Source organism: Vicugna pacos, chromosome 10 (assembly GCF_048564905.1).
Source record: "Vicugna pacos chromosome 10, VicPac4, whole genome shotgun sequence".
Classification (NCBI taxonomy): Eukaryota; Metazoa; Chordata; class Mammalia; order Artiodactyla; family Camelidae; genus Vicugna; species Vicugna pacos.
This window is the reverse complement of record NC_132996.1, coordinates 49334627-49360073: the sequence shown is the minus strand read 5'-3', so window position 1 is coordinate 49360073 and position 25447 is coordinate 49334627. Positions and strand designations below refer to the sequence as shown.

The window sequence follows — 25447 nt, the reverse complement described above, 5'->3', positions numbered from 1 at the left end:
GAAATAAGGATCAGCTTGTTAATTGTTAAGAAAAACTATCAGGAATTTGGCTATAATTGCATTGAATTTCACATTTTTATGATATTGAGTTTTTCTACCTATGAATATTCCACCTAAAAGGTCTTAAAGGGGTTTTTAGTACAGTTTTGAAACTTTTCTCCATAAGAAAAGGTGTACATTTTTGGTTAGTGTTCATCTCAAGGGCCATAAGAGTGAGCACACACTGCAATGAACCAGCTGTGTGATCCCAGGATACAAGTTACTTAGCCTCTCTGTAACTCAGTTTCCTTGTCAGTAAACTGGGGATAGTAATGGTACCTACTTAATAGGTTTTGTCATGAGGATTGAAGTGTGGAAGCATTTAGGTCAGTGTCTGGCACATAACGACCTCACAGAAGATTTGAAGTTTTTCATCCAACACAGTACCTACTGAGTTCTATGATGTGTTAGGTGCTGTTTCTGGCACTAAGGATAGAGCAGTGAATAAAACAGACAAAGCTTTTCTCCCCTCACATAAATAATCCACATGAAGTACTTTTTAGGCTTTGCACTTAATAAATAGTAGCAGCTGCTATAATATATGATATCTGAGCCCTAAAGGAAGTGGAGGAGTGAGCCATTTGGATGTCTGGACAAACAGTGTCCCAAACAGAGGGAACAGCAGTGCCACGGCCCGGAGGAGGTAGACGGCATGGTGTGTTCCAGGAGCAGGGAGGAGACCAGCGTATCTGAGCTGAAAAGAGCAAGGAGGAGAGTGGGAGGTGAGCACAGACACAGGGTGGAGGGCAAGATCACACAGGTCTTACAGGCCACTCCAAGGACTTCTATACTGTGTGATCTGGAAAGCTTCTGTGGGTTTTCTGGTGGGCAGACTAATACGAACTGATGAATAGTCATTAGCTATTATTATTATTATATTTTCTATTTAGGTATATCTGGTGTATAAGAAGGCTGCTGAATATAGTATATTAATTTGCTGGTGATAATAATAATAGCTAATGCAGACATATGCTTGTAAGGTATCAGGCACTTTACATAGTTTAAGTCATTTAACCCTTTCAATGACCTATTTACAGATGAGTTAACTGCAGTATAGACAGGCTAAGTAATGACCAGAGTTACCTGGATGGCAAATTGCAAGTCTGAGATCTTGTATTTGACAATGCTGTTGATTCTCTCATAGTTTGGGATGCCTTTGGATGTAAATAGTCACTTTATTTGATAATAAGGACAGTTTGGCCTTGTCTTTGCAGTTCTAATACTACTTAATTCTTTTCTATTTTGGGGTGGGGTGGGCAATGTTATTAAAATGGTTAGAATTTCTAGTAACAATGCTAAATAGACTTGAAGAGAATGGACATGCTTACTTCTGGCTTTAGTAGGAACATTTCTAAATTTTTACCATGAAGAAAAATGTTTCCGTTTTGTTCCTAATGGTCAACTATTATCAAGATAAGAACTCTTCTTCTATGCTCAATTTCCTAGAAAAAAATTTTTTTAAAAAATTCCCAAGAATAAGCACTGAACTTTATCAAGCACTTTTCTACAGTGTGATATTGAATCACTCCTGTTTTTAAAAGAGAAACCCTACTTAATAATGGGTGTGTGTTTGTGTGAGAGAGGGAGAATAAACTGCCAAATTCCATCTGACACTGTTTTATGTAGGATTTTTATACCTAAGATCACAAGTAAAAGTGATCTATAGTTTTCTATAACTTGTTTTTCCTGTATTACCTGTCAAGTTTTGATAATTTTTTTAATAACATGTATTAAGTTGCTTTTCCTTTCTCTGTTCACAGCTTTTATAAGAGAGACATTACTTGAAGCTGTGATAGAACTATCTATATGTTGTATCTTTTTTTGTGGGAATACTTTTGATTAAACCCTGGATGTTGTTAAGGTAGAGTTGATGAGAATTGTTAAAGGACTGGAGGTGAGGTGTGAATGAGAGGATGACGCCCAAGTTAGTGGTTTAGGTGGCTGAATTCATGCTAGGTACCCAAATAGGGGACATTGGGAAGGTAGCAGATGAGTGGAAAGGTGATTAATATAGATTTTGACATTTCAAGTTTTGACAGATTTTGATTTCAAGTTTCTTTGGGGTCAGATAGAAATGTTCAAGAATGTGTTGGGGCCATGTGGAAATAGAGCTTTGAGTCTGTGGTTCATTGATTAATTTCATTCCATTCATTCAAAAAATATTGAGTGTCCATTCAATGTCATACTCTGGGTATGCAGTCTCTCTCCTCTCCCTCCCAGTTCAGCCTTTCTGACGGAGATAATGCCATTTCCTCCTCAATCTGGTATTAACAGTAACTGTGTTTCCTGTGGTTCTCTCCCCTAACTTAAGAGTTTTGGTTTCCCCCTCCGTCTCCCTGATTTTCCAAAATGACCTGGAAGAAGACATGTGATTGATGGGGGTGGGAAAGAAGATTTTCTGTAGTGTTTGGAATTAATTTTTAAGTTGGAAGAAACATAAAGTAGGAACTTAATTACTGCTTGAAATAAATTAAGTCCTTAAAAGAGTTTTGGACATTGTTCTTGGCTATACAGCTAGAGACAGCTTCACAAATAGGTGCCAAAACCAATTTCCACCAGCAGACTTGCTAGAGAGTCTAGAAAGTCTTCATTTAAAATGCACGTATTACCCTGGGTTGAGGAGGGTTTAGGATATAAATGGTACTTAATCTTCTCATACATAAAATAAAACATTAGGACATGGTGATATCCTAGATTCTTTCAGCCTTTAAATGTAGAGTTTAAATGTAGTTTACTAGTTTAAATGTAGAGATACTGACCATGAGATGTTAAATATTGGAGGATACAGAATTCTCTTCTATGGAGGTCTTCAGAAAAGGTATGTCCTTTCTCCATGTTTCAGTTAAATGTATGTCCACCCAAAGGCTAGAGAAATGAGAGGTGTACCATGAATACAGGGACCTAAAGCGGATACAGAACTGCACAATCCAGGAAATCACAGGGGCTAAAGACAAAAGCCTGGCTTTCAGCACGAAGACATCTAAATAAGCCCTGTGAGAAACATGCTATCAGGAAGATCATCTGGCAGGAAGGAAGGAGAAATCAGAAAGTATATGTTTCTCACTCTTTGAGGACTCAGAGTCTATCGGGCAGAAGGCAGAAGATGTAATAACAAAGCCAAATACAACAAAAAACCCCAACGCTTTTAATGGAAGAAAACCTCTGGGTAAGTGAGTTGAGCAACAGGGTGAGGACGACATGCCACTTCCATCTGGGTCAGGTTGAACCTTCAGGCAGGACAATCAGGGACTCTGAAAAACCAATGACTGCACCCCAGGCAGCCTGAGGGAAAGACCATTTTTGACAGGGAAGAAAGAGATGCTTTTGAGTGAGAATGAGTTCACTATGTCCCAGGAAGAAAGCAGTTGCTTTCCTGGATGTTTCAGTACTCTGAGAAAAACCTCAAGTTTCTCCAGAGTCCAGAAAAGACCTTATGTCAACCTGTGGGAGCCTCTGTTTCCCACACTGGGGTTGAACTCCATCACAAATCTGGTCGGTCTCCCTTCCTGGAGGGTGCTACTGTGCCAGGAACAAAGTTAGGAGAACTACCAACCAACCACTCTGCTTCCAGGAAGTATCTCCATCAACATTATAAATGCCATAAAGGTACGTACGTGGTCGCTGACAGGGAATGAAACAGCTTAAATGGCTCTGATGATATGATGTTCAATAAAATCATCCATATTTAGTTTTATTTTCCATTTGCAGGAATTACTATGTGGTTACATTTATGGGTTTTTTTTTTTTTTGGAGTATGTTTTCTCCTTTCTTTTTCCCTCACCCATAATTTCTCTCCTCTTTTTACCTATACTTCACAGAGAATTTGTTTAAGAGCCTCCAAATACTCACGATGGACTATAAATAGAAATTAAATAATGGATGTGTTAAAGATCATTTGTTAGAATTAGAAATCACTGACAGCAGAAGTACTGTGGACACATATGAAAGATTTAGGTCCCAGCTGCTGGGAGAAATACCTCTTAGAAAAGCCAGTGTGACTACATACAGGGATATATACAACAGCTGTATTTTTATCGTATTTCTCTCCACTCTGTAAGCTAATCTGGGTCTAAGCCTTCTTGATTATACATTTGAAGTGCATTTATAGGTCTCTTTCTTTCCTTCCTCACTTTTACTGTAGTTTTTGACTTTCATAACCTCACACTTAAAATAGCTGCATCCCTGATTCTTTTCTCTGCTTCGACCAATATGTATTACATACTTCACCAGATTAATACTCATTAAATGTTGCTTTTCACATATCGCCAAGAACTGCAATGGTTTCCCATATCCTCTTTGGTTTTTAATGCATTCCACAAATCATCCCTGTCTCAGTTATTTTCCCCAACACAAGTTTTCTTCCATCAGGCCAGTTTCTGACTGTTTCCAAGTGTGCCACTGGCATTCAAACCTTCTTGCTTTTACTTATGCTCTTCTCTTTCACAAAGGCCTTCCTCCTCAATATTTCCCTACTTCTACCACATTTCAGGTTTGGCCAAGTCGTAGCACCTTTCTTATTCTGGACCTAATTGACTTTCCTTGCTGAGTTATAATCACAGACTACTCTGCACCATTTATGCTTCATTATACATAGCTGTTTCTTATCTACTAGACTTTTCTGCCCTACTATATTTTCACTGAGAGTAACAGACATAGTCTGATGTGCTGGGGATGGGGAGTTGGGGGTGGAAAGGGGAGGGGTGGGGGAGGAAGACAGATAATACTCATAGTTTAGTGTTTATTAAAGTAGATGTCAACCAGAAATCCATGCCATAAAATCTCGGTTTACTTTGCTGAAGAAGAATTTATTTAGATGTATAAGAGAAAGAGATAGTAATATTAACTACTACCGTGAGGAAACACAACTAAAGAATTTGCTTACTATGGAAAAAGAAAACAACTGGAGTTGTAGGATGTTCTAAAATTATCTTCAGCTGCTTATCTTTAAAAAAATTGTAATCTACAATTATAAAATACCGTTTTGCATATTACAAGAAAAATTTTTGGATATAGTCCAAATGTAATTTTAAGTAATAATTTTTATGCTTTAATTCACCTCATCTTGTAGAAAAGTTGTTTGGCATGAAATATAAAGAAGGCTGTCATGACCTGATACTAACTTATCTCCCAACTTTATTTTCCACTACCTGGATCCTAGGATTGCTTGCCAAAATCATTAATTATTGTTACATAAGTAAATCCCTAATGCCACTCCCTCTGGAGCACACTCCAAAGAGCTGCCTATGAGAGAAGCAGCCAAATTTAGAGTCTATTTTTGTGACTTTTTGGGGGGAGATTCTTATTTAAAATCACTGCTGTTTTTTCTCTATCCATGGCGACTCACTACTGATGGCAAGTCTCCCCAGAATGGCAGTCACACTACCTTCTCAATGCACCTCAGTTTTGACTGTCTGGAGGATGATGGCCTATCTCTTGGAGTGACCCCAGGTTACCCAGAATGAATTTTAGGTAGGCCATGAGACTAATATATTGTGATCCTCTTGAATATACCCTGCATGTTATGTAAAATTGCATCCAGTTCCTTTCCCTTGAGGTGGTAACAGAAAGAAATAAACCTTATTTACAAACTCCTCTCCTCACACTACATGGCCTTTTTGCACCTGCTTCCATTCCTCTGCTTCCCTTATCATGCAGATCACTGCTTAAATTCTACATATACGAGTTACCTTCATGAGGCTGCCGGGTCATCCTTTCTAACACCTTTCTACCTTTCTGCATCCTTTCTACCACCACCCCAGTTCTCTTACTCTCTATGCTCTATTAACTTTTGGTTTTTACCTATATTAAAACACAAGCACTGTCTGCTTTGTGTTAAGAGTTAGTACTTGTGCTAGCTGCATGCCTTACCCATTTAACTGTAAGCTTCTCAAAAAAGGTGATATTATATCTATCTTTCTCTTTGTAGGCTAATTTTTCCAACCATGGCTTGCAAGCATCATATATACACATACATATTTTATATGTGTGTATATATGCACAATAAAAGTTGAAAGAGTTAAAAAATGAATATATATACTTAAAAGTCTGACAATAAAAGAAACTTTGTAATATGTGCCCCCGACTCACTAAAAGTTCAAATTTATTCTATTAAAGCAAGTTAAGAGGTTCACTGTCAACAATCATCAACCTCAAACTTGATTTTCCTATTTCAGTTTGTTGGCAGCATACAAGCTGCTTAAGTGGCATTTTGAATTAAAGCAATATTCTTAATATTTTACTCAACTCTAGTATCTCTAGCATCCAATATTCTTTATAACTGCTTTATGCGAACATCGTGGACAACTTGCCTCTATTATTAAGGCACCATAAGGCATAATTGTATCTAAATGATTCAGGATGAAACACACACCAAACTGTTTTGCTGAAAGTCAACTTACGTAGTTGAACAGTTATTGTGTACTATTAAACAGTTGGCACATCTCGCATTTTTGGCATGTAAAAGCCAATTTGGGTTTAGACTTATGTTGTTTAAATGATGCCAATGTGTACTTCTCACCTTCTTAAATATATCAGAATTCCTCAGGATGCCAAACAAAATCTATCCTCTGGGAGTAAAATGTGCCAATAGCTTAATGGTACATGGAAGCATTACTGAATTAACTTGAGAGGAGAAAAAAAAGACCGATTTCCCAATAACTGACTAAGATCTCAGAAGTGAAAATGAATTACAGCTCTGGAAACTATCCGGTGAACTTTAGGCCAAATCAGACAATCCAGTACAAATTTTAGAATGATATCTATAAGGTCCCTTCACCTTTATAGCCTCTGGGTATAAAATTCACTGTCTTTAAGCTTCTCTTGGCAATTGTGCTTGCTGTTTGAAAGCTTGAGAGCAAATTATGTCTAAGAATTTGGAAAGAAAATTTTTCTTTATTTTCGTTTTTAGAATTTGGGCAGTGGTGGTAATGATAAAGGAAATGGGGACTCAGTGAGTAAATATTCAGATAAATATGTGCTGTATGTTCAGAACAAATGGAAATAATGATACTAATCATGCAAATTATGGATTTGCTTGTGGTCTGGCAAGTATGTGCTTATTTTGTACACAGAGAGTAGAGTCCAGCAGGCAATAAACATAACCTAAGACACTTGGAGATAAACATTGCATTTGAATATCACTATCTATTGGTATTTTAACTTGTTCTGTAAAACTCATGTAGGAGGAGCTCCTGAAAGGCTTGTTAAGATGCAGATTGCTGGGTGCACTCCCACATTTCCTTATTCTTCACTAGCTCTGGGGTCGGGTTCAACAATTTGTGTTTCTACAAGTTCCCAGATGCTGCTGCTGCTGCGGCTGCTGCTGCTGCCTCTCAGATCACCCTTTGAGACCCATTGTCCCTTTGTCCACCCTTTGTCCTAGAGCAGAAGGAGTAGGTGAAGCAACTGAATCAAAAGATGAGAGAGGTGTCAGATGAGGTGCAGTCAGCCCCCTGTATCCACGATTTCACTTTCTGTGGTTTCAGTCCAAAAATATTGAATGGAAAATTCCAGAAATAAACAATTTATAAGTTTTAAATTGCAGGCTGTTCTGCATAGCATGACAAAATCTTGTGCCTTTCTGATCCCTCCTGCCAGGGAGGTGAATCATCCCTTTGTCCAGTGAACCCACCATTAGTCCCTTAGTAGCCCTCTCAGTTCTCAGACTGACCATCTGAGGTGTCGCGGTGCTTGTGTTCAGGGAACCCTTATTTTGCTTAGTGGACCCAAAGCACAAGTGTAATAATGCTGGCAATTCCTATACACCAGAGAAGCCATGAAGTGCACCCAGTAAGTGGAAGTTCTCAACCTACTAATGAAAGAAAAAAAATCGTATGTTGAGGTTGCTAAGATCTACAGTAAGAATGAATCTTCTATCCATGTATGTGGAAAAGGAAAAAGAAACTCAGGTTAGTTTTGCTATCTCACCTCAAACTGCAAAAGTTTTGGCCGCGGTGCATGGTTAAGTGTTCGGTTAAGATGGAAAAGGCGTTAAATTCGTACAATAAGATATTTTGAGAGATAGAGAGCTCATATTCACATTATTTTTATTGCAGGATATTGTTATAATTGTTCTATTTTATTATTAGTTACTGTTGTTAATCTCGTACTGTGCCTAGTATATAAACCTTATCATAGGTACGTATGTACAGGAAAAAAACATAGTATATACAGGGTGCGGTACTGTTCTCAGTTTCAGGCATCCCTTGGGGGTCTTGGAACGCATCCCCGTGCTGATAATCAAGATTATGAGTATGATTATTATTTTGTTTTTGCTATTGAGTTGTAGGAGTTTCCTATATGTTTTGGATATGAACACCTTATCAGATACATGATTTTCAAACATTTTCTCCCATCCTGTAGGTTGCCTTTTCAGTCTGCTGATTGTTTCTCCTTTACTGTGCAAAAGCTTTTTAGTTTGATGCAGTCCCACTAGTGTACTTTTGCTTTTGTTGTCTGGGTTTTTGGTGTCATATCCAAGAAATTGTGGCTTAGACTAATGTTGAGGCGAGAAAAGAAACCAGTCCTTTGGGTAGCCCTTTGAAAAGTCAGAGCATTGGATGTACACTGCATCCTTCTCTTTCCTTCTGAGGGAGGGGCCACTGAGCTGACTGGCCCCTACCTGCTGTACCACTGGAACTCTGGAGCTGCAGCATGCCACCCCACTCCTTTGTTTTCTGTGGCCCCCAGGCATCTCGAGCATGCTAGGTCCCAACAGCGAGGCAAGACAAAAGCCAGTCCTTAGGTAGTGCTCCCCGCCACCCCCCACCAAGTCAGAACATAGGATGTAGGGTCCAGCCTTTCTATTCCCAAGGAGAAGCCAGAAGGTGGTTGTGTCCTTCTGATTGTCTGGCACTGTGCTGGGGGCAGTGGTGGGGACTATGGAGCGAGTGCCATGAATTTTCCTACTGGCTACAAATATGGCTGGTTTTGAGTTTGCTTTGGGCGCAAGAACCTCTTAACTGGTTTCTAGATTTCTTACAAAGGGAATTGGTTCATGTTCTGCTGTTGAATCAGTGTGTCTGTGGGAGGAATGAGGGTTTGGGCTTCCTATTCTGTCATATTGCTGATATCAGTACCAGACTTTTCTTAAACTGGCCTCTTTAGTAAGATAATCTCACCAATTAATGGCCACTAGACTACATGAAGATGAACAAGTCTCAGCCAGACTAACAGTGCTACAGTCAATGTGGCTGAATTATACACAGACGAGGTAGAAGAAAAAATAAGCATTTTTGATAAAAGACCTTATTCAGGCCGGGTCACATACTCATACTCAACTAGTTTGATCATTTTGATTTGGTTATTTGATAGAACTGACTGGGTGTTTAAGGACGGTAATCAGTTTTTGAATTATATTAGTAAGTGGGTCAGTTCATCATGTAACTGAAGCAGTTATGCGTCTTGAAAGCTTCAAAGCTTTCCCATTATATAAATTACCATGACGGCCAACAAAAGGGGAATAGATGAGAATAACACACAAAAATTTTTTTTTGAGATCTGGTCTAATTTCCAGTACACTGGTATTGGTGTCTGTTATTTTTTTTATTAGACATTTTTGCATGGGTAGCATTTTACATTTCACTCCTAGAACAATTATCTATTATTTCATTTTATTTTTGCCATACCTCTGTGAAGTAGAATCTGAGGAAATGGGTCCAAATATACTTTTATTGCTAACTTAGTACACAGATACTAATTGTGGAAACAATTTGTTTAGAGATGGTGGAGCTTTTGTACTGACTGTTAATAGGGGTAGTACAACCATTACAATCAACAGTGGACATCATATCTTATAAAACAGTTGAAATATTGCACTTTTAATCTTCTTAGCCTTTATAAATGAACAAGGACATTAAAAATGAGCTGTAAGTGTAACATTCTGCTTTACTAGTTAAACATATTTTCTTTGGATTTGATTATCCTTTGAATTTTGGTGGAGAATGAGGGTCAAGAATAACTTGAGGTTTTCTCCTTTAACTGATAAGATTATTCTCTGCTTTATTATAAATGAATTATTCTATTTATTATTCTAGAAGTGAATTATTCTATTATTTCTATTTGTTAGGAAACAATTCAAACAGAAAACCCAACGTACCTTCCTAAGATTCATGGTGAACCTATCTATCATGAGCTAAGGAAATCACATTATATTCTTTCAATCTAGCTTTAATTTTGGTTTCCAAACAATCTATATCTCTTTCAAGGTTAAAAGCATCAAAAGTACACACTGAGTGCTAAGGAAAATCTTAAAATTTCCTGAAATGCATTAGCCGTCCTATTTATATAACAAATACCTTGTTTGTTTATGATGGTCTACATCATTAATCTAGATAAACAAACGTAGATGTGAAGGGAGCTGGGTTTGCTGTTTTGTCCATTGCCCAGCAACCAAGGGTGACAACTGTTCTGCAGCAGGGCGCTGTGGCACAGGACCGTGCTACGGCGCATATGCCACTTTCTATAATGATGCTGATTCAGGCAGGAAAGCCTAGGACCTCACATTTACTTTAAGTCAACAGGGCAAGTTTAAGGTGTTTACTTGTTAAAAATTTCACTTCTCTAAAATGTCAGTGTTTATCTCAATGAGGTGATGGGTAACAGAAGCTTTTTGTATATCTGTAGGTTTGAAATACTTAATTTTTTTGACTAAGTGTAAATGTTCACAAAGCTAATTATATACCTTCATTTCTTAAAACAAAGTTTTATGGGCTTCAAAAACTTATGATAGTAATATATGCTTATAATAAATTAATATACTATAAAAGATAATATAAAATGAAATATGCATAAAGCAAAAAACTGCAAGCTCCCCTCCTTGCTCCTAATTCCGCAGTTCTATTCTGAGGTAACCATTCTTTCTTTCAACAGATTACATATTCGTCTTTATTATTAAAAATACTTTCCAGAATGAACAGATACATAAAGTAACTATAAATCTGATCACGGCAAAATAGATTTGAAATAGATTTTATAAATGACACATCAAAAATGTAATGTGAGAAAAATGATAAAAATCATTATTTTCTTCTGATTAACCTAGTAGTTGAGCATTATTAAAGATATAAAGCAAATGACTTTTAAAACCTATTTCACCACTTTTTCTATTATTGGAAGTAAAGTTTATTTTTTTCATAAGCTTTTGTTTATAAGTGTTAAAAATAATCCAGCAATAGCTCAAGTTTGATTTAAAGTCACAGGCACTACTCTTCTGGAGACAGATGAGTCTCTTTAAATGAAAAAATATACTGGGGGTATATGAATAAACTTATTACCTCAGTTTCTTTATTATTCAGTTGGGCATAATTTGTGCTGTGAGAGTTGGAGTTTACTAGTCTCTGATATTCTTTCGTGGATAAACTGAGGAGTGTGAAGGCAAGAACGACACACTTACTACATTCAACGACATTAATAACTGAGTGGAAAGGAGGGGCTTCTGTCCAAGAATAAGTGTGAACACAGGAGCTTTTGTGGCTAGGCCCCCTTAGAAGTTTGGAATAATTTACAAACAAAGGAAAAGACCTTTTGACACTCGACAAGAGGGGTCATTTTATCTTTTATTCCTCAAGGAGTGAGTGCTTCATTAGAAAGAATACGAGTCCTGATTCTCCCAAGTCCTGGTTCTGTCGTAAATGAGCTATCTTGAGCCAATGATTGTCTCAGATTTCTTTGTGTATAAAGTGATTAATATCTGCCTTAATTTCATAATCCAACACACTTTCAGTTGGCAGTTATTATGTGTCACAATGTAACGAATGAGACAGCTTTCCTCTTATTTTCCCAAGCAAAATCCTTGCTTTACATGTGCTCACTTGAAAATAAAATAGCACTCTTAAAAAAAAAAAGGCTCTTTTTCCTCTGAACCCATATCTGAGGACACAGATACTGATGCACATATATTCTAAGGCCACAAAAGTCAATCCCAGAAATTATGATAAAATTGGAGCTACTCATTCTTGGTCTTATGCTACAAAAAGATATTTTATTTTGAATATGAGATAAGGTCAAGTCTCAAAAGATATAGCTCAGGCTTAGAGAGTCCAAGAAGAACTATTCTACCTGGAAACAGAATTTACCAGAAATTATGCTTTTGTTTTTTATTCTTTATTAACTAAAATTATAATATTAATGTACAAATCCATATGTCAATCTATTCATAACATATAACGTGGTGCAGTGGTTCTCGAAGTATGTTTTCTGTATGATAGGAGTCACAAGCCAAAGGGGATTCTACGATCAAATAATTTTGGGAAATGCTGGGTTAAACAGGTATGTGTGTATCTGTGTTTCTTTAAGATTTCTATGTTACTTTAACTATAACTTGTTAATAATACTACTCCCCTGGTCTCCTTTCTTCTACCCTATTCTGCACATTGCCTAACAGTCAACTTCCCCAAATTTGCTATTTTCAATATGTCACACTCTTTGCTGAAAAGCTTTCCCACTGTACCTTGATTTAGATTCCTTAATCCTGTCCTCAGTAACACCCTGATCTGATGTCCCTAGACTGCTGTTCTGATCTTATATCTTGCTTTTCTGATAACAAAAAGTTTACTCACTTCCCCCAACCTGCTCTCTACTTTTCCAAATCCCAGGCTTTGTTCATGTGATCCTTCTGGCTGAAATATATTTTTTCAGTCCTATCCATTTTGTGAAAGTCCATTTGATACAGTGTTCTCCTTTGTTGAATCTTCTCTTAGAATCTCAGCCATTTTTGAAAGGGCAAGGGGATGAACATTAATTTTCACTGTGTGCCAAGGACTTCTCAAAAACTTTGCTCTGCATTAAAAATTACTCCTTCTATCAGCATGTAAGTATAACAGCATGGTGAGTGGCACTTTTATTGTTGCTTGACAGGGTTGACCCATCCTCGACAACAAGAGGGACTAAGTGAGGCCAAAAAGTCTTCAGCAATTGGGCCCAGACACCTCTCAAATACAAAAGGTGGCAGAATGTACCACAGCTATCACCCAAACCTCCAAATAAAAATTTGGGGAAAGGAGGGCAAGACTTATGGGGTCACTGGTCTTTGTGGGAAGTACAGGGCATAGGATGAAAGGAGATTCTATTCTATGAAGCTGGTTTCAAAGGTGCTGGTGGGGTTTCCAAGAGACTAACCCAAAGACTAGATGTACCAGTGAGATGAAAAAAATCAGCAACTCATTCTCCACTGGAGATCTGTTTGAGCACAGAAATGTGCTAATCTGTCCCTGTGCCCATCTAAGCAAGGCAGAGAGAGCTGGAGAGACGGCTGGGCAGAGAAGGGGCAGTGTGGAGCTGCCTGCATTTGCAGGAAACTCCTGTGGCACAAGTAGGAGCTACACTGAGAAAGCTCGCTGGTGCTCTACCCTAGATGATGACCTGCCTGGCCAGGGGAATAAATAGGTCAGCAAGAGGCTGGTGAGGATACTGCTGAGGGCGGGGGAGGAGCTGGCACAACTGCTGTACTCTGCCCTCAGAAAACAATATGGTGTCGACACCCTACAGGGCCCTCTGAACAACTCATAAATCCAGGCTTTGAGAGGGCCAGCCTTTGGACGCCAGCCTCAGAGGGAGTCAGAGAGGTAGTCATAACTAACAGAGGATTCTAAGAGTGGTCAACTATGTAAAGAAACACGTGCTCTGTTACCACGCCATTCTCCCTGGCCCAGCAGATCAGAGGATCCAGGCCTTGCAAGGAGGAGAGAACCAGAATCTTCAGAACCAGACACAGTTCTACAATCCCTTCCACCTTTCAAACCGTGAGGATCCCAGTTCAAGCCTGCATTGAGTAGAGGGCAGATGAGATTTTTAAACTGCATTTGAGACTAAAGTTTTAGACAATACTAAATTTTAATAAGCAAGTGGCCCCAAAGTTGTTGAATATGACAAAGATATACCTAAGGGACAGGAAAAGACCTGACAAAGCCAGTTGAAAGCCACCATGAGAGCAAATAAGATTATATAATGTGTATACCTCCTGACTTGTGATTCTTCAATAAACTTATTAAATAAACAGGTTGGCCTTGGCTCTTAGCCCATGTTTCTCTGTGGTGACATACTATACTCCAGAGGAAAAGAGTCAGTGGAGGAAGTAACAGTCATGGTCTCTGGCCTGCTCACTTGCAAAGTCCACAAATAAAGCTAATGAAAGTTATTAGGGTCTATCTTGTTGGCAAATACATCAACGAATCCCACTGCATATTATCTTTCAATTTTCCTATTTTGGAGAGATGGGTTAGACAGATTGACCTAGCAATTTCTCCATTATGATGCCAAGATTTTATAATAGCAATTTCAATCAAAATGGTGGCTTTATAATAGCAACTATGATTAAAATGAAATGGCTGTAGTCAACATTAGTATTTTTATACAAAGAAACATGAAATCACTTTTGATAAGGGAGACAGAAAGAAAATAATGTTAGCATTAGGGTAGACACTGGTTGATACCTGCTTTCTCCTTGCCGCACACACTTTTCTTTCCAGTCCAGCCTTCTCAAGGAGGGGTCTAAGCATGTACCAAAAATAGAACAGAGGTGCCTGGCAACTTTCTTTCTACTTCCTTGTCTGGGACAAAGAGGCCTGAGGCCCAGTTCTGTCATTAATTAACTGCATAACCTTGGGCAGGGCAATGTAGTGGTGGGGGTTGGCGCAGACATCTACAGAAGGTCTTAAAACATCACACTTCTAGGAATATCCACAAATCCTCGTTGCTTTCTACATGATCTCTCTAGTCCTTTGGTATTACTTCACAGAGAAACTTATTTATCTGATAGTTGCTTTTGATGCTCTAACTAGACCAAGGCAACAGCTTATTAACAGAAAATACTCCAAATGCCTGCAATCAGTCAGGGTTTTATCTCTAGAAATCTGCTTTAGGACAAAGCCACCAACATTGTACAGGGTTTACAAGTGTGATTTGCATTTTAAAAATTCTATTTATTTATTTGGTTTTTGAGTGAATGTCTCAGTTATCCCTTCTTTCTGTTCTCCATTAGGGATCTCTGGGAACCAGACTGCCTGGGTTTGAATCTTCAGTGCGCCCTTTATTACACAGTGACCTTGGATATCAGTTACTTCCTCTGTAAAATGGGGATAACAATGACACATACTTCATAAATTCTTCTGAGGATTAAAGAATTAACACCTGTAAAGTGCTTAGAATAGTGCCTGGCAGAATAGATGTTAGCCATTATTTTATTATTTTTTAGGTAGATTTGGTTTAGCCTGCAGACAGGCAGGCAGCTTAATAGGTGTCACACAGAAGGGCCCAGCGTTGGGGTTTAATGCTCTGTTACTGCCACCTTGAAATTCTTAGTTCTGTCTTTGAATTTGTGTTTCGTAAGTCAAGTCTGCTGGGACAGTGGAGCATGCCTGGAGGGATGGCTACTGTGCAGTCCCCTCCTCCTGGCCTCCAGCTCTCTGCCCTCCCTCCCCAGTGAATGTTGTTGCTCTCTGCCCCTGTTCAGGCCCAGGGTCCCTAGGTGTGGGTGTGGGTGTGGGAAGGACTGGGGATGGTGTGTACCCCGTGGCATCTTGAGGTGGGGCATGGTATCAGGCACTGGGCTAGACACAGGGAATTCAAAAAGAAGTAAGTACTTAAACTTCCGATTCTGATAAATTATCTTATAGCACGTTAGCTTTCTCACTGAAAACAACTAGAAAACCTAAAGCTATATTTAAAAAATTTTTGTAAATTATTAGGGAGTTGTCCCAATATGGGTTTACATTTCCTGCCTGCAGAGTTTCACTTCAGTGATATATAGGATGCTTAATTCATAATAATGGAATCTTATACAAAATTGGATCTAATGAAGGGATTTATATTAGAGGAAAAGAGATGTGGAGGAAGGTCCATGACCATGGGACCCACTGGTTATGAGGTGGGAGCATGGAGGCATGTGTCCCACCCAGGGCTGGCAGTGCCTCAGAGAATCTGGCGGGCACTGGGCAGGGGCAAGCTTCTGGCCCATTTCTGGTCCAGGTGGCTGTCCTGTTCCAGTATGGAGGGTGCAGTCCCAACCAGTGTGGGCTGGAGCAGTGGGGTTATAGGAAGGGGAGATGCCTGGCTCACGTCCCCACCTCTGGCCAAGGCACAGCGTCTCAGTCTGGTGACTGGAGGAGGGAAAATCTGGTATCTGACGGGCTGCTTGTGCCTTGTGTCATGGGGTGAGACCCCCCCAGGGGCCCGTGAGAATCTGCTCTGAGTATCCACGTGCCTGAAGAAGCATGACCTAAATTAGCAAATGCAAACACTATTACAGGTTGAGAGAGAGAGTATGGAAGGGAGAAAGCTTCATATTTTAGTACCTTTAATGGCACTTTCTCTGACTTTCTGAACAAGGGGCCCCACATTTCCATTTTCCTTGGGCCTCACAAATTATGTAGCTTGTCCTGCCTGCAAGGCTTACTTTCCTTCATAGGAGGCTTTTAAAACAGGCACTTTTGCTAGGCATTGTCACCGAGAAGTTACAGATGGCAGGTTATTAAACTATCTGAATATAGACAATGGTAACTGTAAACATCATACATGAATTTTAAAACAAATGGCTCTACTTTAAAAAAATCATACTAGCTCAGTATTTTCAAGACTGCCATTCCCTTTTAAATCCTGTTCTCCTTTCTGCATTTTCAACAGCATGGAATTCAGGCTACTGTGCTTGCTTCATTTTCTTTGGTAATCTTGAATTTTGTAGCTTTTAAAACTAGAAACTAGTGTTCTGGCAAGACAGACAACTTAGCGTATAAACACAACTTTATTAAACAATACCCTGTGGATGCTTTTCCTAATGTATCTGGTAGTCTTTGTCACTGTTCACGTCCTGCGGATAAGGGGAACTAGACTAGGAGTCTTAATGTAACGTTCTTTAAGTATATCTTAGTATTTAAGTATTTAAATACTAAGTATTTAAATAAATGGTCTAATTTCTACATAATTATTGAACTGAACTGTCTTTTTTAAAATTTAAAGATGTTTAAATAAGCTTGGCTAATTCAAGACCACTTGTACATCAGAGTGTTTGAATTCAGCAGCCTATAGCATTATTTATGAAGGAAAAGCATATAAATATGAAGTACCTCATGTTGAATATTACTGTATTGTATTTTCAGTGTTTCAGTACAGATCTTGTTAGACACAGGAACGTGTATAATCAAGTTAAATGCAAATAAAATAAAACTGGTCTAATAAAAAAAAAAGATTGTCATTCTCTTCAACCCATTCAGTAGAAATCAAGTACTGTCTCTTTCCTGAATTCTCAAGTCTTCATCATTAGTTCTTTGGATAAAAGAACAAACATTGAAAACAAACAACAACAAAAAATAAATAATATTTTAAAAGCTTCCTGTGGGAGGTCTTCTCTTACTTCCAATGGCCAGCCTGGAGACGTGTGCTTTTTAGCCGAGGAATATTTCAGTTATCGAAGTATGTGAAATACTACGCATGTTTATCTCATGATAATGATACAAATTAGTTATATGATAATTTTTCACCCAAAATGTGAATGAGTATTTTCCACAACAACATACTGTGGAAGCTGCTGGCAGTGGGGCCGGGCATCAGGCTGAGATGGGCATCTAATAAAAGTGAGGAAGACAGTGGAGAGGGCTATGGTATCAGTCAGGGAGCAGGCAGTAAGAGTGCCCTCATCAGTATCAGAACAGCTGATACGTTATCGCCAATTACTCACATTACAAAGGCTGAAAGATCAAGCCTAATAAAAGCACTGAAAAGCAAAATCAGTGGGACCACGGATCCTATGAATTGTACATGTGTTTTTAGTTTGGTCACAATTTTGGTGTTTTCATTTCAATATTATTCTCAATCGAACCATTTCATCTGAGAAATGATTTGCTCATTTACATTTTCTGATTGATTAATGTCCCCAGGGTGCTGCCAAATTAGACTTTGCTACCCCAAATACTCCCCACAAGAAGACCTGCCACTGGTTCAAAAGTGCGCTGAATGAAAGAAGGCAGGTCCAGATTCCAGCTGAGCAGTTGGGAAGCATCATCTTGGGTTGAATGGAAAATCAGGAGTTGAATGCAGTTTTGGAAAACAGATTTTTAAAAAAAATGTCAACATAGTTAAAAATCCTAACGATCCAGAAGCAGTGTGGTGGTACAGCACTAGTTATATTTGTGCCAAAACCTATGTTATGGGCCATAATCTTATAAAATTTTCTGTTTCTTTTAATGGCAACAGGTTAGTAGCCACCAGGAGAATCTTGCTCACCAAGATCCCTGTTGGCATAAGGCATTTGGGCATGAGACTACATCTGCACATGCTGACATGTCAAAGTCTTGAAACAGAAACTTCAGAACTTCCTTGTGAATGCTGAAGGCAAGCCACTGACTTCATACTAGCTCCAGAGTACATGTTTCCAGGGACAGCATTCAACCACATAAACAACAAAACTGGGCAAAGCCTGGATGCGTACTTGGAAGTGAAAGTCTTAAGCAGAACAAAATATCAGTCAGCTTCTCAAGCTGCTAAGTTTCAGATAAGAATCTAAGACTAAATACAAAATTGGGAGTAAGAAGCATACAGAATAGCAATTCTGAATGAGGGGGCATCCTAGCACTGAGCAGTGGCCCCCATTCCTGTATCGTGAACACAGACTCCCCTGGCCTGGCTCCTCAGGCTGGGCAAGAGAGCCAGGGGAACATGATTTCATTCCATCTGGTCCTTGGCACTTATCTTCTTTTTGCTTTCTCTTGCAGTGCGAATCTGCTCATGCCCTGGTGTCCTCTCCAACTTTTCTTCCTAGCTATGCTGTTCATATTTCTTAAGTGCAAGGGTTCTGCACAGCATGTCACAGTTGGGACCAGTCACCGGTGGACACTTAATGAAGGGCATTTTAAATGCTTGGTTGTTCTCAGTGACCTCAATTGATTAGTTAGTACCATTCTGAGTTACGGTACAAATGTCTCAGTGAGTCCAAATTCTATTACAGGCTTGAAAAATTCTCAAGTTTACTATTCCTGACCAACCACTCCTTTGCTTAGCAACTGAAAGACACTTTCATTCCTTTTATCTTTTTTTTTTTTCAGCCTGACCAGACCAAAAGAGTGCTGGACTGTACGTCTGCGTCAGCGGGTTACCACTTCAGTACAACTCAAGCAAAACAATTTGAAAAAGTGCCAAACTATTTTGGGATTGGGCAGACAATAGTGACCCTTCATGATTCCATGAATAATGTAAACAGGGAACATATTGTTGAGGTCAAAGAGAAGGAGAAAAATTAAAAGTAATTGCCTGGAGAGAAAAAAGACGTGTAAGATTTTAGCAGGGCAAATGGCATTTGAAATGGAGATCATACTCTTGACACATTAAGTTTAGAGTTTGCTTTTCCAGTGGCAAACTGTGTTAACTGTAATTATTTGTCTTGAAGGTTTCTGACTTTGCACTCACAGAGCTGTACTGAGGTTTTCTGTCTAACTCATCCTTTTTGCTTTCTCTATTACCAAGTAATTATCCAATTACTTGAATAAAAATGGTGATGTGGTAGTTAATATAACTTGCTCCATTTCATCAAAACTATGTCAGAGCTTTTAATGAGGAGAATACTTGAAAAAAAACCCCAAGCTTTTTAAGGTCACCCTAGTTGATTGTGCAGTGGTGTCTCCTGATTCTCCCCAATATTTTATTGTGAAAAATTCAAACATACAGAAGAGTTGAAACAATTTTTTTAAGAGAACACTCATATATCCAACCTAAATTGTACAATTAAAACTTTTTCTATACTTGCTTTACCAACTCTCTAAACATCTATCCATCCACTAATCCATCTTATTTTTGGTGAATTTTAAAGAAAGTTGCAGACATCAGTACACTTTACCTCTAACCATATAGGCATGCACATCATTAGCTAGAATTCAATAATGATATGTGGTTCTTCTTTTAAAAAAAGTTTACTGTGATATAATTCATATACTGTATAATTCACCCTTATGGTTCCTTTATACATCAAGACTTTTAGTGAAGAAAATGTGGAACATTCTTTACGTCTATTTGTATTATATGTGTCAGATAACACTGTGGCTTTCAGATCTTCTGCTGATAAACACATAAAGCCACAAGTTTTGGAAAAACAAAAATTTCAAATTTGGATAAGACACAGACACTTCCTCCAACCCTAATAAAAGGAGAAATCTTGTTACTAGAATAATAGATAACATAATTATAAACCTCAACTTCAAATCTGAGTTATTTAGACAAATGACATTTCATCTATAGTCATTCCACAAAAACTGTCACTGCAGACTACGGGATTCAAATACTTTAAACTACTGCAGTTTTGCACCTACTTGCAGGTGCAGATTGCATTTTCCAAAGATAACTGCACAGCATCACCCATTCCACATGCTCTTGTTCAATGTGACTTGTACAGTGTGATCATGTGGCAGGTCTAATGCTTCTCCCCTTGAATCTGGGTGGCCTTGTGACTGTTTCAGTCAATAGAGGATGGCAGATGTGATCCTTTGTGATAGGTCATAAAAGGCCAGGCAGTTTCTACCTTGTTTTCTGGGACATTTGCCTTGTGGAGTTCTAATCAGTTCAACCACATGAAAGAAGAGGCTACCATGCCGTAAGGAAACCCAGGTCACATGGAAAGGCACATGGAAACATGCTCCAAAGGACAGCCTCAACTGAAGTCCCAGCTGACAGCCAGCATGCACCACCAGACATGTGAGTGAAGAAGCTCCTATTTGATTCCCACCTTCAGTCATCAAATTTTCCAGCTGAGAACCTAGACATCATGGCACAGTGCATCCATGGAGCATAGCTGCTGTATCCTATTCAAATTCCTGACCCACAGAAACCCTGGCTGTAACAAAATTATTTTTTTACATCACTAAGTTTTGGTGTGGTTTGTTACACAGCAATAATAATAACCAGAACAGCTCTTCTCTATCTCCTACCATACAAAACACACCAAAAGGCTCCACTTGTTTTAAAAGGAATATGTAATTTTTGTTTGGGAGGACACCTGCATATAGAAAATACATTAAAAGGGTCATATACCATGATCCAGGGATGCAGAGATGATTTAACACCCACAAATTAATCAATGTGATATACCACACTAACACAATGAAGGATGAAAATCATATGATCTTTCAATAGATGCAGTAAAAGTATTTGAGAAAATTCAAAATCCATTCATGGTAAAAAGAACTCTTAACAAAGTAGGTATAGAGGGAACACACTTCAACAAAATAAAGGGCATATATGACGAGTAATATCATATTCAGTGGCAAAATGTGAAAAGTGTTTCCTCTAAGATTGGAACAAGACAAGGATGTTCACTCTTGCCACTTTTATTCAACACAGTACTGGAAATCCTTGCCAGAGCAGTGAGGCAAGAACAAGGAATAAAAGGCATCCAAATCAAAAAGGAAGAAGTAATACTGTCTCTATTTTCAGATGACATGATACTATGTAAAGAGAATTCTCAAGACTACAAAAAACTTTTAGAATATTCTATAAATGAATTCAGTAAAATTGCAGGCTACAAAATCAATATATAGAAATCAGCTGCATTTTAATACACTAACAATGAGCTGTCAGAAAGAAAAATTTTAAAAATTCCCATTTACACAATTACATCAAAAGAATAAATATCTAGGAATAAATTTAACCAAGGAGGTGAAAGATCTATACACTGAAAACTGTAAAACACTGAAGAAAGAAATTGAAGAAGACACAAATAAATGGAAAGATACTTTCTATGCTCATGGATTGGAAAAAATAATATTGTTAAAATGTCCATACTACCCAAAGCAATCTACAGATTCAATGCAATCTCTACCAAAACTCCAAAAGCATTTTTCACAGAAACAGAACAATCCTAAGTTTGTATTAAGAAACAAAAGACTTTGTATAGTCAGAGCAATCTTGAGAAAGAAGAACAAAGCTAGAGGCATCACACTTCCTGATTTCAAACTATACTGCAAAGCTATAGTAATGAAAACATTATGGTATCAGTAATAAAAACAGACACAAAGATCAGTGGAACAGAATGAGAGCTGAGAAATAAATCGACACACACAGCCAATTAATTTTTGACAAAGGAGCCAAGAATGTGCAATGGAGAAAGAACAGTCACTTCAATAAATGGTGCTGGGAAAACTGGAGAGCCACTTGCAAAAGAATGAAACAGGTTCCCTATTTTACGCCATACATAAAAATCAACAAAATGTATTAAAGACTTGAATGTAAGACATGAAACTGTAAAACCTCGAAAAGAAGTAATAGAGGGTAAGGTCCTTTACACTGGTCTTGGCAATGATTTTTGGATATGACACCAAAAGCAAAGGCAATTAAAACAAAAATAAACAAGTGGGATTAAATCAAAAAGCTTCCAAAACCAAAAGAAAAGGAAACCATCACAAAATTGAAAAGGCAGCCTAGAGAGTGGGAGGAAATATCTGCAAAAGATAGACCTGATAAAGAGTTAATATTAAAAAAATATAAAGAACTAATCCAACTTAATAGCAAAAAGATAAACATTTGATTAAAAAATGGGCAGGAGAATTGAACAGACGTTTTCCAAACAAGACATACAAATGGCCAATAGGTACATGAAAAGGTGCTCAACATCAGTAATCATCAGGAAAATGCAAATTGAAACCACAATGAGATACCACCTCACATCTATTAGAACAGCTGTCAAAAAAGATAAAAGATAACAAATATTGGCAAGGAAGTGGAGAAAAGGGAACTCTCATAAATTCTTCGTGGGAATACAAATTAGTGCAGTCACTATGAAAAACAGTATGGAGGTCCCTCAAAAAATAAAATATTGAACTACACAATCCACTAATTCCACTTCTGGGTAAATATTAGAAGGAAATTAAGTTACTATCTCAAAGAGATATCTTTATCTTCATGTTTCACTGTAGTACTTTTTACAATAGCCAAGATATGGAAACAACCTAAATGTCCACTGATGGATGAATGGATGAAGAGCATGTAGCATAGATACAGAAAAGAATATTATTCAGCCATAAAAAGAAAATGTTGCCATTTGTGACATGAATAGACCTTGAGGGCACTATGCTAAGTGCAATAGTCAGACAAAGACAAATACTGTATGATTTCACTTTCATGTGGAATCTGAAAAACCTGAACTTAGAACAGATTGGTGACTGTCAGAGGCAAGGGGTTGGGGGAGGGTGTGGGGGAAAATGGGTGGAGATGGTCAAAAGGTATAGACTTCCAGTTAGAAGATATAAGTTTTGGGGATGTAATGTACAGCCTGGTGATGAGAGTTAACAATACTGTATTGCATATTTGAAAGTTGCTAAGAGATTAGATCTTAAAATTCACACCAAAAGAAAAAATTTGTAACTTTGTGAAGGATATTAACTAAACTTATTATGGTAATCACTTTGTTTTATATATATAAATGTGTGTATATATATATATATACATACTTACATACACACACACATATAGCAAATCATTATATTGTGTACCTTGAATTCAATGGTATATGTCTATTATATCTCAATAAAACTAGAAACAAAGAATTATATAATTTTTGTTTGGCAGGTATGTTGCATAAAGACAATACCTTGGAAGATATCACCTCAGCTGGTTAATATTAAGTTCTGTATTTAGGTATGTAGAAATTTTTATAAAGTGCTGCTCTAAGAATTTCATGATATTTGTTGATTAGTTCCAGCCACTGACTCGGCAATAATGCTAGTTGTCTTTATTAGGGACTAAATACAGCCTAAACTAACATGCAAAAAAGGAATTTAGTTGACTGTGAGCTCAATGAGTCAACTATGGACATGGTTACCAAAAAAACTAATGTATTTCCAGGTTCATAAATAGAAGCACTATCCCAGTGTCATGGATTCCTTTGGCAGTGTGGTAAAGCCAGTGAACTCCTTTTCAGAATAATGCTCTTAAATGTAAAAATACATTAGATCATAAAGGAAACAAACTATATTGAAATGTCATCAAATAATAAACATTTTTGATCTAGCAATATCTGTACTTTTTAAAAAATTAACTCTCCTAAATAACAAGAATATCAGTGGGCCTAATGTCTACCAAAGGAGAGGAATAGAAATGATATTCTGAGATATCTCCATAGTCATAAACTTACATGAAAAAATCTGTGATCTCTACTGATGAAGTCATGGTTATTGCCAAGGCTACTGTGGCTTGTTGCCTATATTTATAATTAAGAAAATACTAAATTTCAGTGGGAGGTTAGTGAAAACAAAGAATTCTCTTCTACCCAAGTTCCTGGAACCACTAAATTTTATCCACGGATCTCTTACTCTTAAATCTCAATAGGACAAGTATTTATGATTTCATGGGTTTATGGCATTCCCAGCCTCCTCATTCAATTTTCCCTTTCTTTGTAGCTGTGTATTTAATAGTTGGGGAGAAAGGTTAGAACAAAAGATGCATGACTCCAGTTCCAGAGAAGTTTCTTATATTCAGAATTGTCAGTTGTCTTCTCACCAGTCAATAAAATTCCACCCATTATTCCAGGCCTAGTTCAAGCCCTACTTTCTCTAGTAAGGTGATAGGCTCTATAATGTCTTTTCTCTGCATTCTTACTGCAGTTGGAGTCAGTTTACCCTCATTTTTGCACCTAGTTTCTTTCATCTACCATCAGTTTGTCTCCTCACCTAGGCAGGAAGTCTACAGGAGTTGAGAGTGTTTGTCATTTTGCATTACTCAAAGCATATTGCTAGGTACACTGTACAATGTCCATCCTCCTGGTGATGCTGACCAGCTGTGCAAATCACCCATATGGCTGTGGGAAAGTGAGACTACATGCATTCTTTACTGTCACTGTCAACTACAATGGACCACTGAGGATGGGCTATACAAAGTGTGTCCCTGATACTAATAATAACACTTCTGTGGCATGTATATGCCAGATACTCTTCTAAGCATTAATCATATTCATTAATGTTCTTATCAGCTCCATGATGTAGGTATTACATTTATCTCCATTTTACAAACAAGGGAACTGAGGCACAGACAAATTAGTCAAGAGATAAAATATGAAACTAGGCATTCTTTTTCAGAGCTGGTGTACTTCACCACTACACTGTACTGCCACTCAGGATATTCATGAATACAAGAAATCCTTGAATGTACCTGTAAGTTTAACATGAAATCACTCATTTGACAATTAGCTTTTCTTCTGCTGAACTCCTATTTCCATTCACTCAGCCCTTATACTGTTAGAATTTTATTACAATAATAGCAGCTATCATTTACTGAGTGCTTGTTATGTGCCAGATCCTGAGCTAAGTAACTTCATGGGTAGTTAATTTGGATAACAACCTTATGAGGCAGAAAAGGAAACCAAGGCTTCTACATAGTAAAAGATCAAGGATTCTAAAGAGCAAGGCTGTTCTAATTCAACCTTAAAAGTCTACGCTATACA

At 37.9% G+C, this 25447-nt stretch overlaps 1 protein-coding gene across 4 annotated transcripts in view; it reads right to left on the bottom strand.

Annotated features, from left to right (window-relative positions):
- ELP4 (elongator acetyltransferase complex subunit 4) overlaps window positions 1–25447 on the bottom strand; it is a 217019-nt gene that overhangs the window by 28951 nt on the left and 162621 nt on the right. Inside the window, exons 10-11 of one of the 4 annotated variants that reach the window (XR_012076654.1) lie at window positions 2799–2904; window positions 718–733 (exon numbers count right to left, since the gene is read on the bottom strand). The exons of 2 other annotated variants lie outside the window; for them this stretch is intronic. The gene's annotated coding sequence lies outside the window, so the exon portion shown is untranslated. Of the gene's footprint in view, window positions 1–717; window positions 734–2798; window positions 2905–25447 lie in introns of those variants that run through there. One more of the 4 variants, XR_012076653.1, reaches the window with a different exon arrangement.